The following is a 10,146-nucleotide window of genomic DNA, read 5'->3' as shown; positions in this document are numbered from 1 at the left end:
ACTCCACAGATATTATTTCAAAAAAAAATCTGGGAGCTTACTCATTCTCTAGAAACTGAATCAATAGAACCCTATGTGTTCTCGCTGCTTCAATCAGTTGTACTTATTGAGCACTTACTGTATGCAGAGCACTGTGCTAAGTGCTCTTTTGCTTGTCATACCTTGGTGTTAGCTGTAAATTTTAGACTGTAAGCTCCTTGTGGGTAGAGAGTGCCTATGAACCCTGTTAAATTGTATTCTCCTATTGTAGCTTCGGGAGGCAATGTGGCCCAGTGGAAAAAGCGCAGAAAAGAGTGTTGAGGTACCTGTATTCTAGTCTCAGCTTTCCCTCTTTAGGGATGACTTCTAAAATTCACCCTGCCCAAATAGGAAGAATCTCAAAGGTTGGCAAGGTCTTTGAAAACATCTGGGAGCACTGGGGATACTTCTGGACAGGTAAGAGCCAAGAGAGCACCCCGGCGTGGCTGAATGGGAAAGATCACGGGATTTGGAGTCAGAGGTCATGGGTTCAAATCCGGCCCCACCTATTGTCAGCTGTGTGACTTTGGACAAGTCACTTAACTTCTCTGTGCCTCAGTTGCCTCATCTGTAAAATGGGGATTAAGACTGTGAGCCCCCCGTGAGACTACCTGATCAGCTTATACTCTCCCCAGCGCTTGGAACAGTGCTTTGCACATAGTAAGCACTTAATAAATGCCATTATTATTATGATGATGATGATCTAGAAAGCTTTCGATCCTGACTGTAAGATCTGTAGCACATTAAGAATCAGGGTGAACTTCTCAGACGGCCAAATATATTTAATAGCCGCCATCCCCAGGTTTATTGACGTAATTCAATAATAATATCCAGGCAAAGCTGTAGACCAGCTTTGGTGTTACTCACCTCTTTTCTCCTGCATTTGTTATGCTACAAACATCTCACCTACTGTGCTGTGTTTTGCTCCTAAACCACATTGCAAATCAGGAAAAGCATGATTAACTGTTCTCTTGAGTAGCTTATTTATAAACATTCTGGCTTGTGTCTGACCAGCAGTGAAACTATATTAATCCATCAATGGCAATGACTGAGCATGCACTATATGCGGAACACTGTCCCAAGTGCTTGGGAGAGCACATCAGTAGAGAAGGGAAACATGATTTGTCCCCTCAGGGGGCTTACAATCTAGCAGCGGTAAGACATTAAACAGAATTACAGGTAGGGGAAGCAACAGAGCTTAAAAGATTTGTGCATCAGTGCTGTGATTGTGGGGTGACTAAAAGCTTTGAGGGTATGGAGACAACTATGCGGTAACATAGTAGGGAGGGAAAGTAGAATCGGGAAATGAGATAGGTCAGGGAATGCAAAAGATGTTCTCTTACTTTCCATAGTCAGTTCTCTCACCTTCCTTTTTGAAGATGGTGGCATCTTTGAATCCTGTGGCCTTTTTTTCCATATTCCATATGTTGAGGAAGAGCTATTGAGTCAGCCAGTCAATCAGTCGGTCATATTTACTGAGTGCTTATTGCGTGCAGAGCACTCTACAAAGTGCTTGGGTGGGTACACTAGAGTTGGTAGACATGTTCCCTGCCCACAATGAGCTTGCAGTCTAGAGGGCCAGCAAGTTGCTCATACACTTCTACAAGACAATGATCAGAATCTAGTGTTTCCTATCTTTTGTGATAGTGACTGTTTCCAAAATCCTGCACTTGGATGATTTGTCAAATGTTTTCTAAAAATGTACTTGGTGTGTTATTGACTCCTCAATATTTTTTTCCTGCTGATATTTGCAGAAGTAAAATTGTCCATCACAACCAGACTCCATATCTATCCTATCTATCCCTTGGAGAGTTTACTTGTACTTCTATATGCCTGAGTCTCAAATGTACCTTGGTAGCCCCAACATCTTTCCTTCTCTACAATTTCACACTTTCACCTTCCTCCAGAGCATCAGTTGGATGAGTTCAAGGTGTTCAAAACTGAACTCCCTAACATATCGCCAAAATCTTTTCCACCTGATTTTCCCATCATAATTGGCAACACCATGATCCTCCCCATCTCTCAATTCATTCATTCATTCATTCAGTCAGTCAGTCATATTTATTGAGCGCTTACTGTGTGCAGCGCACTGTACTAAGCACTTGGGAAGTACAAACTGGCAACATATAGAGATGTTCCCTACCCAACAATGGGCTCACAGTCTCGAAGGGGGAGACAGACAATAAAACAAAACATAACCTCGCCATTAATCCCTGATTCCTCCCTTTATTTCAGTCTCCATATTCAGTCACTCACCAAGCCCAGGCAACAAAAGACTTCTAGGACTCTTAGAAGTCTGAAAATTTTTAAAATCCATTTAGGTTATGCAGCCAAATCATTTTGTCCAAGCAAAAACACGATTCAGTCAGAAGTGCAATAGGAAAATGCCCCAGCTTGTCTGATGGGCTACAATTCACTCGACTCACTTGACTTTGTTGTGATTTGTAAGGATCAGGCCAATTAGCCATATACCATTTTAAAAATTTATTTTTGATTAATCTGATTTGACTGCCATGGCCAGCCCTCTCTGGCAACTGCTTAAAAAGCATTTATAATTTCTGGCCATGATGGGGATTAGCAGGGGTTGTTACACAGATTTTTATTTTCTACTTTGCAAAGGGTGTATTGAACATTTTCCACCATCTGAGACAGACATACAGCATCTTTATCTTGGTTGCATCCTAGATGACCCATTGTCTCCCCGTCAATCAACCAAGCTTTCATTTTATATTACCAAGGAATGCCGCATCAAGTGAAGGTAAATCAAACCATTCAGAGCATTAATAGTACTTGCTTTTGTATTTCTGCTTCCCTTTTCATTTTCTACTGTGTGGGGCAAATTGACAAATGCACAGTTTTGCAAATAGCTATCTCAAGAGAAAGAGTCAGCTCCTTGGAAAGGGTAAGCACCCATGCAAGAAGTAGCAAAGGTGTTTACATTTGTCCAATGTGAATTAACCAAGCTTTTCTAAATTATAATTGAAATTGCAGAAACCCCACAAATATCCTGAATTGTCTTTTGTATATAATAATAATAATAATCATAATGATGGCATTTGTTAAGCGCTTACTATGTGCAAAGCACTGTTCTAAGCGCTGGGGAGGATACAAGGTGATCAAGTTGTCCCACTTGGGGCTGACAGTCTTAATCCCCATTTTACAGATGAGGTAACTGAGGCCCAGAGAAGTTAAGTGACTTGCCCAAAGTCACACAGCTGACAATCCACCTTAAATGATCACTGTGTCACAATGGCAATTTCCTATTGGAAAATTAATTGTTTCATACATCTGATTGATTCTTCTAGATAATTGTATGTGATGATGGCAGATTTTTTTCCATTATACAGCATTTTATACTAAGGAAAGAAAGTACAAATAACAAATCCTGGTCCTTAAGAGTGAAGCAGCATGGTTTACTGGAAAGAGCACGGGTTTGGGAGCCAGAGGTTGTGGGTTCTAATCCCAGCATCGCCACTTGTCAGCTCTGTGATTTTGGGCAAGCCACTTAACTTCTTTCTGCCTCAATTACCTCATCTGTAAAATGGGGATTAAGACTGTAAACCCCACGTGGGACAACCTGATAACCTCGTATCTACCGCAGCACTTTGAACAGTGCTTGGCACATAGTAAGAGCTTAACAAATACCATCATTGTTACTATTATTCTTTATTAACATTAAGTCAGTGGTACTTATTGCTCACTGGGTGTGGAGCACTGTATTAAACTGCTTTGGAGTTAGAGGTCATAAGTTCACATCCTGACGCAATCAATTGTCAGCTGCGTGACTTTGGGCAAGCCACTTCACTTCTTTGGGCCTCAGTTCCCTCATCTGTAAAATGAGGATGAAGACTGTGAGCCCCACGAGGGACAAACTGATCACCTTATAACCTCCCCAGTGCTTAGAACAGTGCTGTGCACATAGTGCTGAATAAATGCCGTTGTCATCATTATTATTATTATTAATAAACACTTGGGAAAGTACAATACACTGTATTTGTAGATGTGCTCCCTGTCCACAAGTGCTCCCAGCTACAAGTAAGGATAAAGATGCTAAGGGGAAAAGGACCATCTTTTTTTTTTTTTCCTTTCCACTGATATTGAGCAGTGACAGAGCCTAGTAATCCCAATTCTTAAAACTCAGGGGTTTATCTGAACACATTTGAGCACAATCCTCACTTTCTGCCTTCCCTTTTCCTTCCCCTTTCCTTTTGCAGATGGTGCTGTTAACTGCCACCACATATGCTTATATTCATTCTCCTCACAAGGCTCTTGCAACCAGATGTCATCGATGAGCATTATCTTAAATCTGCAGGACTGTCCACTTTACAGAACCTCACAGCTGGTAAGTCCATTGATTATGACTTGCAGGTGATGCTATTAAAACGGCTTGAGGAGCAAAGGCATGCCAAGTACATACGAGTGTTAAACGATAGATTCCTTCATGATAACATCAGGCTGTTTGGTACGCCCAAGGAGAATAAAGGATAATAATAATGATAATGATAATGATGACACTTGTTAAGTGCTTACTATGTGCAAAGCACTGTTCGAAGCACTGGGAGGGATACAAGGTGATCAGGTTGTCCCACGTGGGGCTCACAGTCTTAATCCCCATTTTACAGATGAGGGAATTTAGGCTCAGAGAAGTAAATGACTTGTCCAAGGTCACACAGCAGACATTTGGCAGAGCCAGGATTCGAACTCTTGACCTCTGACTCCCAAGCCCAGGCTTCGTCCACTGAGGATATCAACTAAGGATAAGATAACTATCCTTAGCAACATGAACATGAAGCAGCACAGTATTGTGAATACAGCATGAGTCTGGGTGTCTGAAGGTCATGGGTTCTAATCCCAGCTCTGCCACGTGTCTGCTGTGTGACTTTGGACAAGTCACTTCATTTCTCTCTGCCCCAGTTTTCTCATCTGTAAAATGGGAATTAAGACTGTGATCCCCATGTGGGAGAGGGACTGTGTCCAGCTTGATTTGAGCTGATTTGATTTGAGCTTAGAGAAGCAGCGTGGCTCAGTGGAAAGAGCACAGACTTTGGAGTCAGAGGTCATGGGTTCAAATCCCGGCTCCGCCACATGCCAGCTGTGTGACTTTGGGCAAGTCACTTAAATTCTCTGGGCCTCGGTTTCCTCATCTGTAAAATGGGGATTAAGACTGTGAGCCCCACGTGGGACAACCTGATCACCTTGTATCCTCCCCAGCGCTTAGAACAGTGCTTTGCACATAGTAAGCGCTTAACAAATGCCATCATTATCATTTATTTATTATTTGCTTGTCTCCACCCCAGCGCTTAGGACAGTGCCTGGCATACAGTAAACACTTAGCAAATATCGTAATTATTATTGAGAATACTGCCTGTTATTGGTAATAAGTGGCCTACAAGTCACGATGGCTGGGAGTTGAGGCGTTGCCAGATTGACAATCATTGGAAGACCTTTCCGGAGCAATTGGGCATGCTGTTGGAAAACACCTAGAGGAAGTCAATTAGTGCGGTAAGAGAAGACACGAAGTTAATGAAATGATTCAGAATGGATTGCGGGAGTCAGAAGGGATGCCTGTACCGACTAGATTCATTCGACAGAGAAAGGAAAGCTGGCTTTGGCCTTGAAAGGCACGTCCTCACAGGAAAATTGTTCAGGGTTGAATAATTTCAAACTTTTCCATTGCTGAAATATTTCCTTGGCTCTTTTGGTCCTCCACAGATTTATGGCTGCTTCACATCCTAATGGATGCAGTTGAGGCTGAAGCCGTGTGAAACACTGCCACCCTGGGTTACAAGACTGTGTCATTTCCTCAGGCCTGGGAAAAATCCACCTTGGCAATTGGGAAGGTTTCCTTCGGTAAGACATGCTTTTGGGAACAAAGCAACATCTCCCGTACTCCCTCGTCCTTCTGCATCGCCCTTGCACTTGGTCTGTAGCCTTTAATCACCCCACTCTCAGCCCCACAACACATGTTTCGATCCATATTTTATTTTAATGTTTATTCCCCAGGTAGACTGTAAACTCCTTCTGGGTAGGGACTGTTTCTCTCTGTTGCTATATTGAACTCTCTCAAATCCCTTTCAGGGTCACAACTGGAGAGTTTGCAGTACACTACCAGTCTCGGCTATGGGAGGGAGAGTCAAGCAGAGGCCTACCCATTCCATTCCTAGTTGGGGCAGTGGCTAGTGAGTGGAAGGCAATCTGCTAAAGCCAAAACTCACCCATGCTGGGCAGCAGCGGAGTGGGAGAGAGTCGAGGGCGGAGAATCGAGTTTACCGCATTCAAGATGGCAATGGTAAACCACATCCATAGTTTTAGGAAGAAAACTCCATGGATACACACCAGAACGAGTGCAGATCGAGACTGGGGCGTCCTGGGAGAGACGGGCATCCGTGGTGTCACTATGGGTCGGAAATGACTCTGGGCATAAGACAAGACTCTCTTAAAAGTTTAGTAAAGTGCTTAGCACAAAGTAAGTAATAATATATATATAATTGATTGATTTTATATATAATTGATTGATATATTAAACACTTGGGGAAGTACAATAGAAGTTAAAACTTGGCCCTTGCCCTCAAGGAGCCTACAATCTGATGGCTGCTCTTTGGTCTGCCTCATCAAATTGATCATGTTTGGTTGGACAGATCACAACCAATGAAAAAGACTATTAACTCAGACAATCTAATTGCCTCTAGAGTAGTGATCTCCAACTTGGACCCTTCATCAAGAAGATGAATTTGGGAGTGCCATGTACTGTAAATGGATGAGTGATAATAATGATAATTGTGGTATTTGTTAATTGTATATTATGTGTGACTCACTGTACTAGTTGCTAGGGTAGATACAAGGTAATCAGTCAGACATAGTCCCTGTCGCATATGTGGCTCACACGTTAGGGGGAGGGAGAATAAGTTTTGAATCCCCAGAGAAGCAGTGTGGCTCAGTGGAAAGAGCACGGGCTTTGGAGTCATAGGTCATGGGTTCCAATCCTGGCTCTGTCACTTGTCAGCTGTGTGACTTTGGGCAAGTCACTTAACTTCTCTGGGCCTCAGTTCCCTCATCTGTAAAATGGGGATTAAGACTGTGAGCCCCACATGGGACAACCTGATCACCTTGTATCCCCCAGTGCTTAGAACAGTGCTTAGCACATAGGAAGCACTTAATAAATGCTATTATTATTATTATTTGACAGTTGAGGAAACTGAGGAACAAAGAAGTTAAGGCTTTGCCCAAGATCACCCAGCAGACAAGTGTTGGAGTTGGGATTAGAATTTGGATCCTCGATTTCCAAGGCCCGGGCTCTTTCAAATAAGCTACACTGCTTCTTTGCGTAATAGTGTGGACTTTCCTTTCATCAGCTCTCCTACTATAGCCCAGCCCCAACACTCTGTTCCCACTAGTGCCATCTTACTCACTGTGCCCTGATCACATCTATCTCACCACCCACCCCCTTGCCATGTCCTGGGTCTAATGGGTTCTAATCCCGGCTTCGCCACTTGTCAGCTGTGTGACTTTGGGCAAGTCACTTCGCTTCTCTGAGCCTCAGTGACCTCATCTGTAAAATGGGGACTAAGTCTTTGAGCCCCACGTGGGACAACCTGATCACCTTTTATTCCCACCTAGCAATTAGAACAGTGCTTCACACATAGTAAGCGCTTAACAGATGCCATCATTATTATTATTATTGCATCCTCACCATGGCCCAGAACTCCCTCCACCCCAAAATGCACCAGACCACCACTCTCCGCACCTTCAAAGCCTTATTAAGTTCCCATTTTCTCCAAGGAGTCTTCCCCGATTATGTCCTCTTTTGCCCAGCTCACTCTCCCTGCATATAGCGCTTAGTAAATGACTTCATTCAAGTCATCTTCATGAATGCAAGTGTGAATGAAAATCTTTATGCAAAACTGATACCCCCTTGGGCATTGTTACACTTAAAGACAGAAGATAAAATGTTGACAATGATATCTATAATTGTAGTTGTCTTATGCTGTCAAGTCATGTCTGACCCATAGCGATGCCATAGACACATCTCTCCCAGAATGCCCCACTTCCATATGCAATCCTTCTGGTAGTATATCCAAAGAGTTTTCTTGGTAAAAATATGGCAGTGGTTTACCACTGCCTCCTTCCGCACAGTAAACGAGTCTCTGCCTTCAACTCTCCTCCACGCCGCTGCTGCCCAGCACAGGTGAGTTTTGACTTCCTTCCTTCCTTCCTTCCTTCCTTCCTTCCTTCCTTCCTTCCTTCCTTCCTTCCTTCCTTCCCTCCTTCCTTCCTTTTCCTTCCTTCCTTCCTTTTCCTTCCTTCCTTCCTTTTCCTTCCTTCCTTCCTTCCTTCTTTTTCCTTCCTTCCTTCCTTCCTTCCTTCCTTCCTTCCTTCCTTCCTTCCTTTCCTTCCTTCCTTCCTTTCCTTCCTTCCTTCCTCTCCCCTTCGTCCCCCTCTCCATCCCCCCATCTTACCTCCTTCCCTTCCCCACAGCACCTGTATATATGTATATATGTTTGTACATATTTATTACTCTATTTATTTATTTATTTATTTATTTATTTATTTATTTATCTTACTTGTACATATCTATTGTATTTATTTTATTTTGTTAGTATGTTTGGTTTTGTTCTCTGTCTCCCCCTTCTAGACTGTGAGCCCGCTGTTGGCTAGGCACTGTCTCTATGTGTTGCCAGCTTGTACTTCCCAAGCACTTAGTACAGTGCTCTGCACACAGTAAGTGCTCAATAAATACGATTGATTGATTGATTGATTGATTTGACTTGTAGCAGATTGCCTTCCACTCACTAGCCACTGCCCAACTAGGAATGGAATGGTATGCCTCTGCTTGATTCTCCCTCTCCCTTGAGACCACGAGAGGGGTATCTATAATTCCAACCATTATAATGCAAGGTCTAGGGTAGTGAAAGTCTGATTGTGCCCCTATTCCTCTCAGCAACCCAGCTAAGGGGAGGGAGGAAGGATAAGCTGTCACTTTAAATTAGATCAAAGTCTACCAAATGTCCTTGCAAAAACCAAATTCAAACGAATATAAATTGAGGAAATGAATGCAGACCCCTATATCAGTCTGAACATCCTTCAGAACTCAGTGAATCAATTGTATTAGAGCACTTAGTATGCACAGAGCACTGCACCCTGCTTGGGAGAGTACAATATAACAGAATTGGTAGACATGTTCCCCACCCACAAGAGCTTACAATCTAGAGAGGGAGAGAGACATTGAAATGAATTACAGGTATATACAAAAATGCTGTGGGCCTCTCGGAAAAGAATTTGAAGGCCTCTTGGAAAAGATGCGATTTTAGTAAGATTTTGAAGTGCAGGGAACGATCATCAGTTGGATATGAAGGGGGAGTGAGGTCCAGGCAAGGGGGAGGATGTGGGTGAAGGGTTGGTGCATGAAATAGATGAGATCAAGGAATTGTGAGTAGGTTACCTTTAGAGAAATGAAATGTATGGGCTGGGTTGTAGAAGGAAGCCAGAAAGGTAAGGTAGGAGGAGTTTCTGTTTGATGTGGAGGAGGATGGGCAATCACTGGAGAATTTTTAGGAGTGGGGAAATATGGACTCAACTCTTTGTAGAGAAATGATCCAGGCAGCAGAATGAAGTATGGACTGGAGCGGTGAGAGGCAGGAGACAGAGCGGTCATCAAGGAAGCTGATGCAATAGTCAAGGTGGGATTACATAAGTGCTTGGATCAGCATGCTAGCAGTTCATATGGAGAGGAAAAGGCGGATTTTAGGAATGTATATGTAGACCCAAAAGGATTTGGTGTCAGACTGGATATGTGGATTGAATGAGAGAGGTAAATGTAGGATAAAGCCAAGGTTACTGGCTCCTGAGACAGGGAGGATGGTGGTTCTGCAGCCACAGTGATGGGGAAGTCACAGGGAGGATGGAGTTTGGGTGGGAAGAGGAGGATTTCTGTTAAATTCAAGGTGTGGGTGGGACATCCAGGATGCCACTTACTGAGGCTAAGGGAACATTGTGAGTACGTGAAAACAGTATCAACTGAACTACCAGTTAACAACTATTTCTACAAAGAAAAGCAATTAAATGTTGATGATATATTGTGTATTGGGGTAAGGGAGAAAGTTTACATAAGTAGCAGTGTGGCTCAGTGGA

At 43.1% G+C, this 10,146-nt stretch overlaps 1 non-coding gene across 1 annotated transcript; it reads left to right on the top strand.

The window, feature by feature from the left end:
- The first annotated feature begins 6,086 nt into the window (after positions 1–6,086).
- Positions 6,087–6,224, top strand: LOC119920664. Its single transcript, XR_005448395.1, has one exon. It is a non-coding gene; the product is annotated as a small nucleolar RNA SNORA7 (small nucleolar RNA).
- The last annotated feature ends 3,922 nt before the right edge of the window (positions 6,225–10,146 follow it).

This window comes from Tachyglossus aculeatus, chromosome X1, assembly GCF_015852505.1.
Source record: "Tachyglossus aculeatus isolate mTacAcu1 chromosome X1, mTacAcu1.pri, whole genome shotgun sequence".
Lineage (NCBI taxonomy): Eukaryota > Metazoa > Chordata > Mammalia > Monotremata > Tachyglossidae > Tachyglossus > Tachyglossus aculeatus.
The sequence above is the reverse complement of the archived record's forward strand: the minus strand, read 5'-3'. Positions and strand labels throughout refer to the sequence as shown.